This window comes from Balaenoptera physalus (assembly GCF_965194825.1).
Source record: "Balaenoptera physalus genome assembly, chromosome: 15".
In the NCBI taxonomy this organism is placed as follows: Eukaryota; Metazoa; Chordata; class Mammalia; order Artiodactyla; family Balaenopteridae; genus Balaenoptera; species Balaenoptera physalus.
In genome coordinates, this window is record NC_138894.1 from 51,805,583 (window position 1) to 51,825,409 (window position 19,827).

Below are 19,827 nucleotides of genomic sequence, written 5' to 3' on the forward strand. Positions count from 1 at the left end.
AAACTTGTTGTCAGAAAAACAATCACATCCTCCTGGATGTCGTTGGGAGTTAGTTAGGCACAATGGCTGCTTTGTTTCTGAATCAAGTTCAACTAATAATTTAGCCTAATAATTCGCAGTGTTTCTTGGGAGGGCAGCTTGCCTGCTGGAACGGCTTGCGTTTTTTGTGCTGGGGTGAAACAAGGGAGCTTTATTTTCTCAGAAACTCTTCAGTCAAAACATGTTATGCAATCATAAGTGATAATTGGACCAAATGGCATCATAATCACCACTGAAGAATGGGGAGAGAGCGCATCTCTGCAAAACGACACCCCCGGCTGACATCATCGCCGCCAAATTGAGCAAAAGCGGGAGGCCGGGGGCAGGCCAGTTTTCACAATTAGACTGCCTTCGCATTAATTATCGCTTCCCGGGACATCTGCTCTTTATTCTGTTTTAGTGGAACTTTTAAATGAAATCCGTGGGTTTCTTCTTCCACCTAAGAGTGTTTGAATGTATGACAAAAGCAAGCCAAGGTCTGAGATGGGAGCAAGGGGACACTGGGACTAGAGCACGGTTCATAAGGCAGAATTTGAGATTACACGCAGGGCTCGTTTTCAGGGCATACACAGGTTGTATAATATGTCACATATTATACAGTGTATACAGAGTATGCATACAAGCACAACCACTGTGTATTTATATATACAGGAGATTGTGTATATATATACACGTAGAGGCAATCCGATGCTTTTTTTCACCTTGATTTTCAGTTAAAAACTGAAAAGTAAAGCAATCTCAGAATGTTTCTTTCTTATTTCACAAGCATGTTTACAGCTGTATTGCTTCAAAACTGAAGATGAGGGGGCAAAAGGCAGAAACCTGCATTGTGGCAAATTCAGCAGAGTGTAAGTATCGACCCTTCACGGTTGTGAATTCTGCATGAACGCTTAGTTCTAGATGCTCATCGAACACCTGGGCTTTTGCAGAGTGCTGTGCATACTTACTTGACAATTCCCTGCCTCCAAAGGAAAGCAAGTTAAAACACAATACAAGCATTAAAGGCTTCTTTCCAGGCATCTCTAAACAGGGTTCATAACATCAGATGTGGTAGGGACTGCCAACAATTTCAAACACAGCCAAACGCTGGAGGTTTAGCATTTTTCAGTGGATCTAAATCCTTCCAGATTCAGATTCCTTTGGAAATGTGACTCTGAAAAGCTTTGCTGAGGTGGGAAAGAGTAGAGTGTGTGTGAGAACATTCACTCACTTTTCAGTCCAATAAACTCTTTATAGCTGGTTGTTCCCAGCTGGCACACAGGACGGGAGAGGGAGGAAGGCCGTGAGTGCAACTGGGAATCAGCAGGGAGGTGCAGAGAGGTTAAGGGCTGGGAAGGCGAGCGGTGGGGTGAGGGGTGGGAGGAGCAGAGACACGAAGGGGCCTCAGGGGGGCAAGTGGGGCTCTGAAGAGACTTGGGGAAACAAAGGAGAAAGAGTTTCCATTGGGAAAGAAATTTAAGGAGGGAACCTGGCAAGAGAGCAAGCGAATTGGATAATCAGGAGAGAGGAAAAAGGACAGGCTTGAGCTTGGAGAGGGCGGGAGTTCAGCTATTCGAGTAAGAGAGGGTGGAGGAGAGGCCTGGGAGCTCAAGTGTGTGACGTGGTGTTAAGTCACGAGGCAGCTCTATTCCTCCCCAGTGCTGGGGGTGCAAGCTGCTGGAGACCCACCCCACTCCCGTGAGTGGAGTCACCACCCCAGGCCCCATGCTCCCTGTGGGCATGGAAGGACCGTGACAGGTCAATCCCGGCTGCAACCCCACTGCCCAGCAGCTCGGCTGCTGAAGAGAAAGCTTAGATACACTTGAAGACATGTGAGTGTTACCCTGACACAGGCTCTCAGCCCACAAAGGGCCCCAAGGGTGGCCAGCGCCCAGGTATTCACCTCCCCGCCCGTCATCCCTCCCTGGGGTGCTGGGCTGGCAGAGCAAGGGGTGGAGCAGAGTACACGATGACCTGAGATGCACAGAAGAGGGTTCAATGCCAGGGCTCTTAGGGCAGCTTCTGAAATGACTGAGGAGGTCAAGGAAGTCAGTCACGACCCAAGACGAGCGCAACGTGAGAGCCAACTAGGGAGGAAGGCTCAGAAAGCCTGTGAGAAACAAAGTCGTTCCAAGCAGCTTCTATAAAGAGAGGTGCGGGTGTGGAGGAACTCAGCTACATTTCGCCAAGAAATGCAAGTTTGGAATTGTTTTTAGTGTAGTTAGTCAGACGATGTTCAAAGTGTCCTTGGAGGAAACGTAGCTTTCTTCAGATTCCAAAATGTGCTATTAAAATGCTCTAAGAGTTTTCAAAATGTCGTGGGAAACCCAGCTATCCTTGATCCTGGTTCCAGGTGGGAACCAGCGGGTGATGCGAGAACTGTTTTAGAACTGTCCTCCAACAAGATCTATCATCCCCATGGATGGGCTGCAGGGACTCAGTGAAACCCCTGACATGCATGCCAAATTGTGTTTGTACATGTACATTTTGCTGGGGAAAGGAGGCATGTTTTAATTATATTTTCAAAGATGTCTGGAGGGAGAGACAGACAGACAGACAGAGAGGGGGACTGGGATCAATTAAGAACCACTGCTCCAGGAAGAGTCCAGGTTTAGGAAAAGTCTCCAAAGCCATGGGAGCTCTCTATTATCAAAACAAAAGGAACTGGGTTCTGTTAAATGTATTCCCATGTTTTCTAGAACCATCTGTAGAGCTGCTCAGTGAAGAAGTGGAGTTGAAAGAAGGGTGTCAGGCAGGAGAACTATGCGCTACCCTAAGAGAACCCTTCTATCTTGAAAATGCTCTTGACTGAAGCCTATAACACAGCCCTTTTTAACAAAATGGAGGTATAGTCCCAGACTTGGCCATTTTAGGTGAACATCAAATCATTTGGGTGAAAAATTGAGGGCATAAAGGATGGCATAGAGGAAGTACAAGTAAAGGTGAAGACTACTGAAGAGGCCAGTGCAATAATCCAAGAGAGGGACGATGTATATCTGGACTAAAGCAGTGGTTGTGGAGAAGGAAACAAGTGAATATTTAAGGAAATATTGGTGAAGTATACTGCAAAGACTTTATAATTGATTAGCTCTAGGGGATGAAGGCGGAAGAGCAATTCAAGTGGAACACCAGTTTTCTGCTTGGGCCTCTAGGTGGATGGTGGCACCACTGACTGAGACAGGAGAAGATTTTTGAGGGAAGATGATGAGTTCCATTTTGGCATGTCAAACTTTGGACATCTGTGGGTTGGCTATACTAGCTGGAGGTTAAACTGAGAGGTGGGACTCAGACATATGACTTTAGGAATCATCAGCCAATAGGTGGAATATATGAATCAGGGAGAGAGTGTAAGGTGAAAAAAGAGAATGGCCAAAGGTGAAATCCTAAGGACCAACAGCATGTGAGGGGCTGGAAGAGGAAGCAGAGATGGGGCCCTGAGAAGGAATGGTTGGAGAGGTTGGAGGAGGGCCAGAAGAGATTGTTTCCAAAAGGTAAGTGACAGAAGAATATCTAAAACCGCACTGTCCAATATGGTAGCACTGGCCACATGCGGCTCTTGAGCACTTGAACTGTGGCTTGTCCACATTAAGATGTGTTATAACTGCAAAATACACACCAGGTTTCAAAGACCTAGTAAAAATAATTTAAAAAGAATATAAAATATGAATTATTTTTATATCGATTACACATCAAAAAGACATTTTTATATTTTGGGTTAAATAAAATACATTATTAAAATTAGTTTCACCATCTCTTTTAATTTTTGCAATGTGGCTACTAGAAAAATCATATGCATGGCTTGCATTACATTTCTATTGAACAATGCTACTCTAGAAGAAACAAGTTTGTCCTTTAAACAAGACAAAGAGGAGAATGGATTGGATTTGGGAATTAGAGAGTCACCATGACAGATGGAATGGCTGGAGAGTGATGGAGAGACATGGTAAGGTCTTGGTGAGAAGGAGAAAAGGGAGGGAACGTGAGGGTGGGAATATGTGTATAAGTGTAAAAGCTCAGCCAAAGGTCTTGTTTTTCTCCTGAAGAGAGTTAGGTGGGGATGGGAAAGACTGGAATGTGTTTCTTGGCTGAGGACATGGATCCAGTTTTGGGCAAGTGGCAGAGGAGACATAGGAAAGAGGAGAGATGATGAGGGAGCTCGGATGGATGGGAGGCTGGGGTCCAAGCACCAGCTTGAAGGAGGGACCAGCCTTGAAGAGGAGGAGGGACTCACTTCCTCTGGGAGGAGAAGGAAGGAGGTGAATAGTTTTTGTGGGGTGGAGAATAGAAAGGACTCTGGTAAGGGTAATCGGTACCAATGTGATTTTCTAGTCAGAAGAGTGGAGGCATGGGGTTGTAGGAGAAATATAGGAATGGAGAGTGGAGAGGACTGGAAGAGTGGCATTTAAGGAGGCAAAAAGTGAGGCCAGGAGGGAGCTGATTAAAAAAATGGAGGTGTCTAGACACTGGCTGTCTTGATGAGGATGAAGATTAGGTGTTCTGGGAACGAGAAATCTAGAGGAGAGAAGGGTAAGTCATGGAGAGAGGAGCTACAGGTGATGACGTAAGCCACAGCACAGCAGGACTGGGGTCGGCCAGTTGACCACTAGCCAAACAGAGACAGGAAGTTGATAAACGACAGGAACTGGGAGGGGGAGAAGATGGCAGAGCATGATGTGAACTTCAAAGGAGTGGGTGGGGCTGGTTAGAGAGCATGCCGATATGCGTCACACACACCTGCAAGAAAGCCGGATCCTCCACACCTTACACCCAGTGACATCGTTTCAAGGGGCACAAATCGTGCACCCTAACAACTGCTTCTGCAAATACCTTCTCAGTTATCACATCAGGACCACACAGTGGTAAAAAGCAGGAGGGTAAACGACCCTAGTATCACCCATTCCTCCAAACGGAGGTCTGAGAGATGTTCAGAGACTTGATTAAAATAATAGGACCCAACTCTGCCAGTGTCTTCTGAGAGAGAGAGAGAAACTCCCTCTTGGTAGAAAAGCGCTTACCCATTTGTGATATGTTCTTTAGCTCCATGTGCGAGTGGGTTTGAGTGAACTGATTCCACTGTAGGAGTATGATTTCCTAGGTGTGTTAATCTATTAAAAAGTCATCTTTTAGCACTTCATAGCACCTCTGCATTTTTATGCCCTGGAACATTCTTTGTGATAAAAAATGAGCAAATTATTTTCTAATGAATGGCAGGCTAAGTTCCTAAAATTATCAGTTACCTAGAAGTCATTACTTTGCTTCAAACAACACAGAAAATCAAGGGGTGTGAAAAGGGAAAATCATTTATGAAGGTAGCATTAAATTCCCTTAAAAAATCACTAACCATTCAGCTTTCAGAAGAGTTACATGGCAAACAACAGGCCTTTGAAATGATTAATTTCAGCATATCGGGGTTTAATAGATATTGTAACTTCAGTTCCTTCCACCTCGTTAGAGAACAAGAAACTTGCCACCTTCCACCTGCTCAGGGCAGCTCTGAGTGTAGAACTCTCACAGAATTAAGGGATTCAGTGAAGAAGAATAATTTAGCCTGGAGAGAAATGCTCTGGAGTAGCAGAGCATTGCCCTGTTTGCCCTCCACATGCGCAATCACCCTCCCAGAATGAGATCTGAGCTTAGCTCACATGCAACATATATGCAACTGCAGGGCTCTGTACCAAATCTTAGGCTCTTTACGGTCCCTCCACCGTGGGATGGAGTGGTTTTAACAGATCTCAGTACGGTAAATTCAGCAGCACCTGCTAGCATGACTGTCAGTTCTTAGAAACTCTTACACTACAAGCTCACAAAGCATCTACTGATCAATGATGACAAAGGGCTTCTGTCAGGCCAGGGAAGCTGAGGAAAGTGCCAGGAGAGCTGGGCTGTTTATTCGTTGATGTCACCATGGATGGGAGCATTGTCCCGCTTCATCATGCTCATCAAGCCTCAGGCAAACTTGAAATGTGGATTTACTGATTAAAATAAGGCATTTTTCAAAAATTGGGGGCAGGTTCTCTCAGCAGACTTCTGTCCTCACACATAGCACGAAAGGTAAAAAGAGAAACTGGGATTACCTATAGATGGTGGTTTGTTTCAATTCAGGGAACTCTATCTAAACCTTTCCCATATTTTTACACTTTGCCACTTGGGAGCATGTTCTTTGTTTCATTGTAAATCTGCTGACTAAGAAGCTTTGTCTATAAAAAGAACTTTTCAGTTCTTTTTGCCTCGGGTTATTTAAATAGATTTAAACCAAATAAACATTTAATTCCTAATGGACGGAGGGTATGAAGATAAAAAATCATTTAACCAAGAGCCGTTCCATGGCAAGATGGGGCATCATTCAATTCTACATGGGTCACACCTTTCACCACAAAAGTAAGACCACCCATTGGTGCTAACAAAACGAAGGTAAAAGTGGTTTGCTGACAAAAAACAGATTTGTAGACCATTTTGAGGACAGATTAATTTACTTAAATATGCAGAGAAGCAGGCTAAGTAAATGCGTCCATTCATCTACTCACTGAAGAAATATTTGTTCACTATGTACAAGGCACTGTGTGAGGCACATGGTGGTGACCATGATAGACACAGGACTGACCCTTGATAAACTGAGAGTCGCATAGACAAAGTTTATAATTCAGTGGAACTTTAACTAGCTTGATACCATGGACCCATATATTAAGGAACTAAGGATTAAAGGCAGCTATTAATTTGGGGCTGAAACGAAAAACATAAAACTAAAGCAAACCAATCCCCCTAAACATGATGTACAGTTTTCTTCATAGGATTTTCTTTTTGTTTAAGTTCACAAATCTGTACAAATTGATTTGGAAAGGATATGAGATAATAGAAGTAGATAAGCTTTAGAGCCTTCCCCATTCAGCCATAGCATGGTTTAAGAAAAAGTTTGGAAAACCCTAGTGCTAGACCACTCTGTTTTGAGGTCATTTGGTGCTAGGACCTGTCAATTCAGAGAAGAGGGGGCCACCATTTATAGAAGGCTCAGAATCTGCTTCTAATCTTTGTTTGTAAAAGCTTCTTGATTTCCTCAGGAACATATGGCCTAGATTGAGAGTAAATATGTACCAGAGGGACTGAAAGATTAATGTAAGAGTATTCACAGATTCCTTCTTTATAATCCCCTGCTAAGAATAGTTCTGGCACTGCCACCTCAGTGTTTCCTCATACTGGCTAGCTGAAATGGATGAAGGGTGAGGTTGCCTTGTGGGGGAAGGCAGTCTGTGGAGTCGAAAACATTCTTTTCCCGTCCCCTCACCATGGAGGATTGGGAGAAGGATTCCACTCAGGACACAACACCCCCCCCCACCTTCAATACATGCCTGGGGGTGCTCAAACCACACTCCCCAGAGTGAGGCACTAGAGGGAGGGGGAGGACAAAGATCACCCTTCAGGATCCTGATTTGCCTGCAAATCCACAAGTAGGGGTTACTGAAAGATAATGAGATGCTGACAGCCAAATGGGTGAATATTGTAAGGGGCCCCTGGTGCCTGGGGATGAGTCCTTGTCCATGGGAACTGTTGGAGGCACTGCTCATTCAACCACATGAAAGGAAACTTGTAGCATATATGACTGAGCAGGGAAGTTGCCTGATCCCCTAGATCCCTCCTAAACACTCACTGTCATATTCTCCCTGCCAAAGGAGACAATGACCCTCAATGCCACAGAGATGTAGCTTAGGAGTAAGGGTCTCTCCACTTAAGGCTGCTGTTTGAAATTGCCTAAAGGCAGAATCCTTTAACCTGAGAGCTGGAAGGGGCCAGGAGTGTCCATTATTTAGAGACAGAAATTTCCAAACTGCATTATGAATATAAAGACAAGATGCTGACAAGATCTTAGACTTTGATATCTAATCCATGGGTGTCAGTTGGAAATCAACTGGAAATCAACCTAAATCTTGTTGTTAAGGAGTTTATTCATTCATTCAACAAATATTTACGGAGTGCTGGCACTGTTATCAAATTTGGAGATAAAGTAGTATATCAGAAGTTTTGCTTTCACAGAGATGACATCCTAGTTTGAGGAGAGGGGTTAAGAAGAATCTCCTAATCTGGTAAACAACAAAGGCCTGTGATTGTTCAACTCTTAAGGCAATCCTCAGACCTCCATCCAACAGGACTAGGATTAAAAAAGAAGTGGCATTAATCCCACTTCTGACACCAATCCCACATCCCACTTCTTGTTTTTTTTTTATTTTTATTTTTGGCTGCCACCCATGGCATGCAGAACTTCCCTGATCCCTGGTTTAGGGATCAAACCACAACCCGTGCAGTGGAAGCTCAGAGTCTTAACCACCAGACCACCAAGGAAGTCCACCAATCCCACTTCTGATTGCCTGAAGCCCTTGCCAGAATGCAGTCAGCCACTTTCCAGGTAAACACTGGATATCTACTAAGGTTTTAAGGGGTAAGAGAAAATCCAAGGGCAGCTAAATTTTGCTTTGACTCTCACTGAGCCAACTCTTTTTGTAAAAGTCAGAGATGCGAGAACAAAAAAACAAGGGAAATGGAAAGATGTGAAAGGTTTCAAATATTGGGGAGGTAATGGTAGTAATAATAAAGTTGATATAAAACTGTCATTAACTAACTTTTACTTTAAAAAATGGCCAAGATGGAGACTGATTTCAAATTAAAAATTTTAAATGTGAGGATTTCTACTTTAAAATATGTGTACTATCCCACTGAAGAAAAGCCCAGAATTAGATGGCTTCGCTGGTAAATTCTACCAAACATGTAAAGAAGAATTAACACCAATCCTTCTCAAACTTTTCCAAAAAAATGAAGAGGAGGGAACACTCCCAAACTCATTTTATGAGACCAGCATTATCCTGATACCAAAAACAGAAAAGAACACTACTAGAAACGAAAAGTATAGGCCAATATCTCTGATGAATACAGATGTAAAAATTCTCAATCACATACTAGCAAACCGAATTCAGCAGCACATTAAAAGAATCATTCACCATGATCAAGGGGGATTTATCCTAGGGATGCAAGGATGGTTCAACATATGCAAATCAATCAGTGTGATACATCATATTAACAGAATGAAAGAAAAGAAATATATGATAATCTCAATAGACGTGGAAAAAGCATTTTACAAAATTCAACATCCATTCATGATAAAAACTATTAACAAATTAGGAATAGAAGGAACATATCTCAACAAAATAAAGGCCACATAAGACAGGCCCATAGCTAATATCATACTTAATGGTGAAAGGTTAAAAGCTTTTCCTCTAATATCAGGAACAAGACAAGGGTGCCACACTATTCAACATAGTACTGGAAGTCCTAGCTAGAGTAATCAGGTAAGAAAAAGAAATAAAAGTATCAGAATTGGAAAGGAAGAAATAAAATTGTCTCTATATTCAGATGACATGATTTTACATACAGAAAATCCTAAAGACAACCATAAACCTGTTAAATCTAATCAATGATTTCAGTAAAGTTACATGATACAAATTAACACAGAAAAATCAGTAGTGTTTCTATATACTAACAACAAACTTTCAGAAAAAGGAATAAAGAGATCAACCACATTTACAAGAGCATCAAAAACAAAATACTCAGGAATAAATTTAATTATGGAGGTGAAAGATCTCTACTCTGAAAACTACAAGACACTGATAAAAGAAATTGAGGAAGAGGCAAATAAATGGAAAGGTATCTCATGTTCATGCATTAGAAGAGTGTTGTTAAATTGTGAATACTACAAAAGCCATCTATAGATTAAATGCAATCCCTATCAAGGTTCCAATGGTGGGACTTCCCATGTGGCGCACTGGTTAAGAATCTGCCTGCAAATGCAGGGGACATGGGTTTGAGCCCTGGTCCAGGAAGATCCCACATGCTGCAGAGTAACTAAGCCCCTGTGCCACGACTACTGAGCCTGCACTCTAGAGTCCATGAGCCACAACTATTGAGCACATGTGCCACAGCTACTGAAGCCTGCATGCCTAGAGCCTGTGCTCCACAACAAGAGAAGCCACCGCAATGAGAAGTCCATGCACCGCAACGAAGAGAAGCCCCTGTTTGCTGCAACTAGAGAAAGCCTGCAGGCAGCAATGAAGCCCCAACACAGCCAACAATAAATAAATAAATAAATAAATAAATAAATAAATAAATAAATAAAAATTTATATTAAAAAAAAAAGATTCCAATGGCATTTTTTACAGAAGTAGAACACTCCTAAAATTTATCCAGAACCACAAAAGACCCTGAATACTCAAAGAAATCCTGAGAAAGAAGAACAAAGCAGGAGGCATCACACTTCCTGACTTCAAGCTATACTATAAAGCTATAGTCAGCAAAACAGTATGGTATCAACATAAAAGCAAACAGATAGACCAATGGAACAGAATCAAGAGACCAGATATAAACCCAAGCATATACAGTAAACTAACATTTGACAAGGGAGCCAAGAATACTCAATGGAGAAAAGACAGTGTCTTCAATAAATGGTTCTGGGATAATTGGATAGTCACATGTAAAAGAATGAAACCAGACCCATAGCTTACACCACTCACAAAAATTAACTCCAAATGGATTAAAGACATTTAAATGTAAGACCTGAAACCATGAAACTCTTAGAAGAAAATATAGGAACAAAGCTCTTTGATATGAGTCTTGGTAATGATTTTTTGGATACAACACCTAAAGGGCAAGAAACAAAATAAAAAATAAACAAGCAGACTACACTAAACTAAAAAGCTTCTGCACAGTAAAGGAAATCATCAACAAAGTGAAGAGACAATCTATGGAATGGGAAAAATATTTGCAAACCATATATTGACAAAGGGTTAATATCCAAAATATATTTAAAAACTCATACAACTCAATAACAAAAAACCACATAACCCCATTAAAAAATGGGCAAAGGACCTGAATAGACATTTCTCCAAAGAAAATACATGAAAGGCCAACAGGTACATGAAAATATGCTCAACATCACTAGTCATTAGGGAAATACAAATTAAAACCATAATGAGATACCACTTCATGCCTGTTAGAATGGCCATCATCAAAAAGACAAGAGATAACAAATGCTGGCATGGATGTGAAGAAAAGGGATTCCTTGTGCACTGTTGGTGGGAATGTAAATTGGTGCAACCACTATGGAAAAAAGTAAGGAGGAGCCTCAAAAAATTAAAAATAGAACTACCATATGATCCAGCAATTACACTTCTGGACTGTATCCAAAGGAAATGAAAAACACTAACTCGAAAATATATCTGTACCCCTACATGCACAGTAGCATTACTTACAATAGCCAAGACATAGAAACAACCTAAGTGCCCATCAATGAATGAAATGGACAAAGAAGTTGTGGTATACACACACACACACAATTACTAGAGTTACCCATAATTTATAAGTAAACTACATCAAACCAGTGCTAAGACAATACAATTTAAGTGTTAAAAGCTAACTTTTCTAATTCAGATTTTTTTTTAAGGGAGAGATGGCCTTGCCAGTCTGAGATAAACAGTAGAGGCTAGCAGGAAGCCCAAAGCCTTTCTGAGGGAAGAAAAAAATATGCTTTAGCTTGGTATTTTGATTTGTGATTTGTGACTGTAAGTTATGCAGCTTCTAAGGTGAGAAAACAGGGGTGGAGGGTTTGAACCTCTCATTCTTTTCGTAAAAGGTGAAAAATGCTATAACACACAAGACGATGTTATAAAGATGGTGTAGAAACAGAAGGGGTTAAGTCCCACTTTCTTTTATTCATCCCTGGACAGACAGCCAGAAGCTGCAAGCCTCAGCACTTGTTAATAAAGGACCCTGAAAAAATACAGACTGCTGACTCAGGTGCATTGAGAAAACAATCCCTCAGCTAACTATTACATCCACTTAGAAAAATAAAAATTAGTGAATACTTTAATGCCAATTTCCATAAAAATAGTTTAATTTGTATTTATTTTGTATCTTTTATCATAAAGTTGGAGTTTTGTCCGTATACAGGTTCCAACTGAATAAATTAAATAAAAATCTCCATTATTACTGTTCCCCATGCAGATGGTTAATCTAAGCAGTTAGGTGAGGAGGAGGTGGGGACATGGCCCCACCAGGTGCAACTAGGAAGACTAATGGCTGGTCAGCATATTTGGATTTTTTTTTAATTAATGTTTTTTTTAAATTATTTTTTAATTTTTATTTATTTTATTTTTGGCTGTGCTGGGTCTTCGTTGCTGCATGGGCTTTCTCTAGTTGTGGTGAGTGGGGGCTACTCTTCATTGCGGTGCGCGGGCTTCTGATTGCAATGGCTTCTCTTATTGCGGAGCACGGGCTCTAGGCACGCAGGCTTCAGTAGTTGTGACACGCAGGCTCAGTAGTTGTGGCTCGCAGGCTCTAGAGCACAGGCTCAGTAGTTGTGGCACAGAGGCTTAGTTGCTCCGTGGCATGTGGGATCTTCCCGGACCAGGGCTCGAACCTGTGTCCCCTGCATTAGCAGGTGGATTCCTAACCACTGTGCCACCAGGGAAGCCGCATATTTGGATTTTAATAAAAGACCATATCCCACATTTGGAGATATTATTAGATCCTATCTAGAAATTAAGAAAATGCTTTTGTGATTCATTTCTGTGGTCATCACCCAGTTACCACAGGAGGCAAAACTGGGGTTGCATGGTATTTTGATCCACACAAGAAAATGGATATTGGTACCAAACATTTCCATAGTTTTAAGTTTCTAACTTCTGTTTTTTTGTCTTAATATGAAAATAAAAATCTCTGGAGATGGGCCAAAGATGTTTAAACACTATTTTTAAAGATACTGTGGAACCTCCTAGAGTAACGGAAATAAAAACAAAAATAAACAAATGGGACCTAATGAAACTTAAAAGCTTTTGCACAGCAAAGGAAACCATAAACAAGATGAAAAGACAACCCTCAGAATGGGAGAAAATATTTGCAAATGAAACAACAGACAAAGGATTAATCTCCAAAATACACAAACAGCTCATGCAGCTCAACATCAAAAAGCAAAAAACCCAGTTAAAAAATGGGTGGAAGACCTAAATAGACATTTCACCAAGGAAGACATACAGATGGCCAAGAGGCACATGAAAAGATGCTCAACATCACTAATTATTAGAGAAATGCAAATCAAAACTACAATGAGGTATCACCTCACACCACTCAGAATGGCCATTATCAAAAAAGCTAGAAACAATAAATGCTGGAAAGGGTGTGGAGAAAAGGGAAACCTTCTGCACTGTTGGTGGGAATGTAAATTGATACAACCACTATGGAAAACAGTATGTGGATTCCTTAAAAAACTACAAATAGAACTACCATATGACCCAGCAATCCCACTACTGGGCATATACCCTGAGAAAACCATAATTCAAAAAGAGACATGTACCACAATGTTCATTGCAGCACTATTTACAATAGCCAGGACATGGAACCAACCTAAATGTCCGCTGACAGATGAATGGATAAAGAAGATGTGGCACATATATACAATGGAATATTACTCAGCCATAAAAAAGAAATGAAATTGAGTTATTTGTAGTGAGGTGGCTGGACCTAGAGTCTGTCATACAGAGTGAAGTAAGTCAGAAAGAGAAAAACAAATACCACACGCTAACGCATATATCCGGAATCTAAAAGAAAAAAAAATGGTACTGATGAATCTAGTTTCAGGGCAGGAATAAAGAGGTAGACATAGAGAATGGACTTGAGGACTTGGGGTGGGAGGGGGAAGCTGGGGCAAAGTGAGAGTAGCAACAACATATATACACTACCGAGTGTAAAATAGTTGGCTGGTGGGAAGCAGCAGCATAGCGCAAGGGGATTGGCTCGGTGCTTTGCGCGATGACCTAGAGGGGTGGGATAGGGAGGATGGGAGGGAGGCTGAAGAGGGAGGGCATATGGGGACATGTGTATGCATATTGCTGATTTGCTTTGTTGTGCAACTGAAACTAAAACAGTATTGTGAAGCAATTATACTCCAATAAAGATCTATTAAAATAAATAAATAAATAAAATAAAATAATGCAAAAATGATACTGTGGAATATAAAAGTATAATGTGACTATAAAATATTGATTTTATAAAAAGCTGTAATTCTCACCTTTTATGAGCTGATTCTTGAGGCACTCCTAGACAGTGGTGTAAAAACTATGGCTCATCAAAACTGTCCCACTTAAATTAGGTAAAGTTTTAAGTGTCTCGAATAATTCTTGATATTGATTTGGCTGTATTTACTGCCATCTTTGATTGTATATATACAGTTATAATATTAGGTAATAAACACCTTTACACATTCAAAGGCATTTATAAAGGATAGTAATTACTGTTCAATATTAAAATGGCCTGAAGTTCTCTCCTGTGATAATAACACCAGTTTCCATTAGGAAAAAAATTAAAGGAGAATGAGCCGATATTTTCCATGCACCCCTCCAAAATCTACCCTCCACCCTTCTCTCCTGTTCTGTGCCCTCCATGGCTGGGCTGTTGTGGACTGTATCAATGGACTGTCTTGCCCTTCAGGTTCTGACTGGATTCAGCTAAAGAGAGGCACCAGTAGAAGATTAGTGAGTGAGAGGAGAATGCAATTGAGGCATCTATTCCTTCAGTACCTACTTGCTGGGACTCACGCTAGTTACCTTCAACCCTCCCCCTTAGGTCTCAGCTCCTGTAAGGTGGCCTGCTCCCACAGCTACCTTCTCCATGTCTGGCAAGAGCTTCCTGCCCTTGCCCCTTCTGTCCCTGGGTGGTAATGACTTACTATCCCCAAGGTGCTACCCCATCCCTATTGTTTCTTTTCTTTTCTTTTTTTTAAAATTTATTTTATTATTTTATTTTTTGGCTGTGTTGGGTCTTCATTGCTGCATGTGGGCTTTCTCTAGATGTGGTGAGCGGGGGCTACTCTTCGTTGCAGTGCGAGGGCTTCTCATTGCAGTGGCTTCTCTTGTTGCAGAGCATAGGCTCTAGGCACGCAGGCTTCAGTAGCTGTGGCACGTGGGCTCAGTAGTTGTGGCTCACGGGCTCTAGAGCGCAGGCTCAGTAGTTGTGGCGCATGGGCTTAGTTGCTCTGCGGTATGTGGGATCTTTCCGGACCAGGGCTCGATCCCGTGTCCCCTGCATTGGCAGGCAGATTCTTAACAACTGTGCCACCAGGGAAGCCCCCCTATTGTTTCTTTTAATCCTGCCCACACCTTTGCTAACAGTCCCTTCCTTAAGCTCTCCCCAAATTACTTCCTTTTCAGAGTATCTTTCCTTCTTGCTGGGGTCACAACTGACACAGAGAGTTTAGGCCAAGTGTGAAAGACTTAGGTTATTCCTTTCACTGTCTACCACTTTTATGAAATTCTATCTAAGATATTAGGGGTCTTATATTTATATATTCTTTGAAGCCAACTCTAGGGAGCCTGAGCCAAGAATCAAAACCAGAAAAGAAAGATTTCTGAAGTTTTAGACAAGAGTATCCAATGTAGTCTTTAGAAATATAATACATAACACGGTGCAAAGACAGGAAAAAAGCTCCTATTCAAACAAAGCAAAAAAAAAAAGTTACATTTAAAATATCCATATAACCTTATGACTTTTTGAGAGTACTGTTTTCTATTTCAGGTCTACAATAATTAAAGCGATCTCTAGTAGTTATGGGGAACAAACTAATGTGCACTCAACAGAGGCCAGCTTCCCGGCTTGGGACAGGAAAACCAAAGATGAGCGTGCATTCTGAGCACTAGATGAGGTTCTGGAAGCATGGATTCCTGACGTTGGAAAAGACTTCCTGACCTTCCCCAGCCACATGCCACAGATGGCTGCTGAGCGCCAGGATGACGCAACAGCTCACGCAAGGCTAGGGACTAGCTGGACACGTGTGGCTGGGTCAAGCAAGCAGGGCAGTCCGGCGTGCTAAAGCAAAGCTGAAGTGGGTCACCAGGATGCTCGGTAAGCACCTGGAAGGGACTACATATTGGTAGGCGTAGCCTAGTATTCTTCTGAGAGCAATTACACATTTCTCTCAGCTTTCCCACCTCTTGAAAGACTGAAACTGAAGATCGTATGGCTTCTGAAGAATAAGAACTCACTATGTGTTAGAATTATACAAAAAAGCATAATCAAAAGCCTTCCAGCTACTTAAAAATCAAATGAGTCTAATTAGAAACAATCTATGACTATCATAAATTTTAGGAAGGAGGAATTCAGCTGCTTAAAAACTGACTGATACATAATGTGCAGCTGCCTTCAAGGCACTGTTCTCAATTTGACAGACGCCACACTCATCTCACAGGTTCTAAGGCGGAAAGGGATTTAAACCAGAAGTAGCACTGCCTGAAACATTGGTAGGAGGCAAAATAAGTCCCTGCACTGAGTGGGTGTTCCAAGCTCGTATCTCTTGTGGTCCTCAAGTATTTGTCTCCCGTTAGTCTTATTGGTGCATGCCTCGGCACAGGTACATAGAACAGGCACCCAGGTATCTGAATGTAGACACAGAAGGCAACAATGAAGGGAAGCTCAAGGACAGTCCCTGGTCAGTAGGGCTTGAAGTAGTCAAAGGGAGCAGTGTCAAGGTTGACAGTCCTGAATATTCCCAGGGAGAACGTGGGTGCTGCCTGGCCCCCCGCACCTGACGTCTGAGATGCTGAGCATTTGCCTCCCTCTCATGCTGGAGTCTGTGAAGCCCATTTTGCACTCCAGGTGGAGGACTCAGGTAAGCTGTCTGCCTGACTTATTGTTTGGAGTCCCCCCTACCCCAAGGGCTTGGCCCTGCCCCACATTCCCTCTCTCATCCTGCTTTCTCACAAATTCTCTGAATGCCTGCCTTGCCTGGCACCCCTTTCTTTTGCAGCTTGGAAGCTGCCTACAGTCCTGTCTCTGAGGTTCAAGCTTCCCTAAAATTACTGACAAGGATTGGAGGAGACTGCTTGTTCTCAGTTCTGATTAGGAACTCACTCATGCCCCTGGAGGCTGCTAATTCAGACACCACGTACTGCCCCTTCTCCCCTCGCCCATTCCTGGCGTGGTCCTGCTTAGCTCCCAGCATGCTGTGCAGCTGGCATCCTGCTCTATGGTTACAGCGCCCTCTGGGAACTGATGCTGTCAAGGCTTCTTAAAGTTAACGAAGACATTGCTATGTATAGAAAAGGCTTACATGTAAAAGTATGAAAATAGAACACTCCCTGACACCATGCACAAAAATAAACTCAAAATGGATTAAAGACCTAAGTGTAAGGGCAGACACTATCAAACTCTTAGAGGAAAACATAGGCAGAACACTCTATGACATACATCACAGCAAGATTCTTTTTGACCCAGCTCCCAGAGAAATGGAAATAAGAACACAAATAAACAAATGGGACCTAATGAAACTTAAAAGCTTTTGCACAGCAAAGGAAACCATAAACAAGACCAAAAGACAACCATCAGAATGGGAGAAAATATTTGCAAATGAAGCAACTGACAAAGGATTAATCTCCAAGATTTACAAGCAGCTCATGCAGCTCAATAACAAAAAAACGAACAACCCAATCCAAAAATGGGCCGAAGACCTAAATAGACATTTCTCCAAAGAAGATATACAGATGGCCTACAGACACATGAAAGAATGCTCAACATCATTAATCATTAGAGAAATGCAAATCAAAACTACAATGAGATATCATCTCACACCGGTCAGAATGGCCATCATCAAAAAATCTAGAAACAATAAATGCTGGAGAGGGTGTGGAGGAAAGGGAACACTCTTGCACTGTTGGTGGGAATGTAAATTGATACAGCCACTATGGAGAACAGTATGGAGGTTCCTTAAAAAACTACAAATAGAACTACCATACGACCCAGCAATCCCACTACTGGGCATATACCCTGAGAAAACCATAGGTCAAAAAGAGTCATGTACCAAAATGTTCATTGCAGCTCTATTTACAATAGCCAGGACATGGAAGCAATCTAAATGTCCATCGACAGATGAATGGATAAAGAAGATGTGGCACATATATACAATGGAATATTACTCAGCCATAAAAAGAAATGAAATGGAGGTATTTGTAATGAGGTGGATGGAGTTAGAGTCTGTCATACAGAGTGAAGTAAGTCAGAAAGAGAAAAACAAATACAGTATGCTAACACATATATACGGAATCTAAGGGGAAAAAAAAAAAAAAAAGAAAAAAAAAAAAAAAAAAAAAAAAGGCCATGAAGAACCTAGTGGCAAGACGGGAATAAAGACACAGACCTACTACAGAATGGACTTGAGGATATGGGGAGGGGGTGGGGTGAGATGTGACAGGGTAAGAGAGTGTCATGGACATATATACACTACCAAATGTAAAATAGATAACTAGTGGGAAGCAGCCGCATAGCACAGGGAGATCAGCTCGGTGCTTTGTGACCATCTAGAGGGATGGGATGGGGAGGGTGGGAGGGAGGGAGATGCAAGAGGGAAGAGAAATGGGAACATATTGTATATGTATAACTGATTCACTTTGTTATAAAGCAGAAGCTAACACACCATTGTAAGGCAATTATACTTCAATAAAGATGTTAAAAAAAAAAAAAAAAAAAAAGAAAAGGCTTGACTGTTCCTTTGGACCCTGTATTTATATCTTAAAACTGTATTCTTCACTGCATGTTTTACTCACTACACCCTGGTGTGAATTATTTTTTTAAATGCCAGTAAAGTGGTGAAATGCCTACCCCTGTATCTCATAACACTATGAAGCATTTTTTTCTTTCATATTAAAAAAAAGTCAATCCTGTGTATGCTAATCTATGACGATCTTGTGTGGTGAAGAAAATGAGGGAGCTTCAAAATTCTGGATTTTAAGACTGAAAATTCTTAGGGTCCTCTCTATCTTCACCTTTCTTAGCTCTTCCTAAATTGGGCAGGTATGAGATTTTTACAGACCTGCCCAAAGAGACACCAAGACCAAGAGAGGTTCAGGTGAACCTTACTTTAGGTTAGAAACTAGCTGTAGTGTTTGATTTAGGAATGTGATTAGATTTCTATATCTTAGTGGCCAGTCTAAATCTCAGCATGATGAATCACTGAGTTGCAGCAATCAGCCAGAAGCAACCTTGGAATAATAGCCAAGTCAACTCATTTCATAATGTTATGTGAAATTGGAAAGGTTGGGTATTTTTTTTTTCAAAAGAATGTGTAATTTAGGCCAAATGTTTATTTTAGAGTGGATTATTTAAGTGGGAAGCTTATTCATGTACTTATGTGCATATGATTTTTTAAAAATTTTCTTTCTTTATTCTTAGAATTAGTTCCTTTAAAAATATTTCCTCTTTGTGGCCACTAAAAAACCATGTCGCAAGCAAATAAACTATAATTTACAGACTATTGCAGAAAAATCTTTTTCTTTTTTTTTCCATTAAAAGAGAACTCTGAACCCTCATAGTAACATTTAACAAAGATGCTAAGGAAGAATTAGGGGTGTTTTTTTTTGCATCAATTCAATCTTCTTGCCTGTAGCACACCCACCATTTATCAGGCTTATTTTAACATCTGGCACTAAACTGAAGCAGGAGGGGAAATGACATTTTATTTCTTTGTATTTAAATTTCCACCTAATAGTAAAAGGTGATAGATTAGATTTAGTAAATACTTATTAGGCAGAAAGCCATGCTGAATGCAAAAAACAACTTGAACCGCATTAATTATACATCATGGGACCAGGGTACATGTGAACACTGAACCCATGTCAGTGGAAAGAGCCCACAGAGAATTCTTAAACATCTTTGAGATCCATGAAATTCTCTTTAGATGTTAGAGTTTTTATTCAATATTTATCCTCCTTAGTATGAATATGGTAAATCAAG

General features: G+C 41.3%; 1 protein-coding gene across 14 annotated transcripts in view; it reads right to left on the minus strand.

Annotated features, from left to right (window-relative positions):
- The window catches only part of EML6 (EMAP like 6), a 351,593-nt gene that overhangs the window by 29,734 nt on the left and 302,032 nt on the right, over nt 1-19,827 (minus strand). The gene's annotated exons all lie outside the window — the stretch shown is intronic.